Below are 1,739 nucleotides of genomic sequence, written 5' to 3' on the forward strand. Positions count from 1 at the left end.
TGCTAATACCTGCTATCAGTCTTACACACAAACACACACCCTTTCACTCTTCCCGTGTCTCTACCCGACACCTGTAGCGCGGCCTTCCCTCTCTAGACGTGCCGACACGGGGATTTGACTATCATCACAGACCGACGCTAAGCCTGCTGTCAGAATGGAGCGCTCCGTTGAGATGCTATCACATTCATAACATTGCATTCATTCCCTCGTTTTAACAATCAAAAACCTTCTTGTTCTCACCCTCTTATACTCCCGCTGGCCTGCTTTTAGTCTAGAGTTGTCAGGGGATTAGATTAGGGAGAAATGTGATTCGGTGGTGTGTTTTAAAGGGACGGCAGCCATGACAAAATGTAATGTTACTCCGACAGGCCTAATGGATTTCAGTGGCAACCAAGAGCGTATTTGACGAAGATGGCGGCTTCAAAAACCTATAAGCCCATTACAGTAATCTTCCATTTTGTCATTCTTGTCTACTGCTTGCTTGTTTTGGGACTGTTTTGAAAAGTTAGAGTTGAGGACTAAGTGGACTGTATACCTTCAGCCTAATGCATCTCTCCCTCAATGACTATCTATCTTTCCAAACTTTTTTTATTTCATTATTGAGTTGTTTTTCTATCAGAGTGTGGCCATGTCCTTGAGAACCAGAAGCGAGTGATCAAAACACAGCTTATAAATCATTTGAATTGACTTTTGAAGTGCATTTCTCTGTCTCTCCCTCATTCATTCTTTGTCTCTCTGTCGATTCATTGTATGAGATGAGTACAGTTTAATGGCTTTTTAATGCTTCGCTGCATGAGGAGTAAGGGTAGGAAAGAGTGACGTGTACAGGGGCGTCAGAAAAGCCCCGCAGACGAATTTGTCTGATCAACAGTGCAGGGAAGGTTATTACCCATAATGAAAGCACTGAAACAATTCCAGATGAACTTCTCTCCATTATTTTTTTTTCTCCTTCTCTCATTCTGTTTGCCTCTCTATTAGTGAAATGTCTATGGCAGTTTGATACTAAAATTAAAATAAATAATGCAAAAATAGTATTTTTTACACTAGCACTTCAGCGCTGCTTCAGAACACTCTAATATGCACATGTGCACAATCTTTTTACTTCTTTTAAATTTCCCTTTTGCTTTCCACAGACCAAAAAATATTGGTTTAGAATGACATGAAGTGAGTAAATGATGAATCTATTTTTTTATTCTATTTTTTATTGTATTGTATTTAGTGGTGCAACGGATCACAAAACTCACGGTTCGGATCATATCACGGATTTGGAGTCACGGATCGGATCATTTTTCGGATCAGCAAAAAACAATTTTTTTTTTAATAATTACTGAATGCTAACTTTAAGTACTTCTAATCCACAGCAAAAACTACTAGCTGAACTAATAAAGTCAATTACAAAAATGACAAGTGTAGATGAATACAACATAAAGGTACTAATAAAATCAATAACACTAGTATTCAGGTGCAGAAATGTAATATTTAATTGTAAAATAACTAGTGCTTCTCACTGCAGGTATAAATAGGACGCTGTCTCTTTAAGGCCTAATGCACGTCTCTAATACTGGCACGCATCTTTCTCAGCTGTTTCGGTTTACTAAAGACATAACCGACTGTGTTTACCAGAATACCAAAACGGGTATTAAACATAACTTTGTATGTATGTTAAGAGAAGTTTTAAAGAGGAATCAATCTGTGAATCACGCAGTTTGAATCGCGCGTCTCGCTTCAGGTATGTGCGG

Source organism: Garra rufa, chromosome 10, assembly GCF_049309525.1.
Source record: "Garra rufa chromosome 10, GarRuf1.0, whole genome shotgun sequence".
In the NCBI taxonomy this organism is placed as follows: domain Eukaryota; kingdom Metazoa; phylum Chordata; class Actinopteri; order Cypriniformes; family Cyprinidae; genus Garra; species Garra rufa.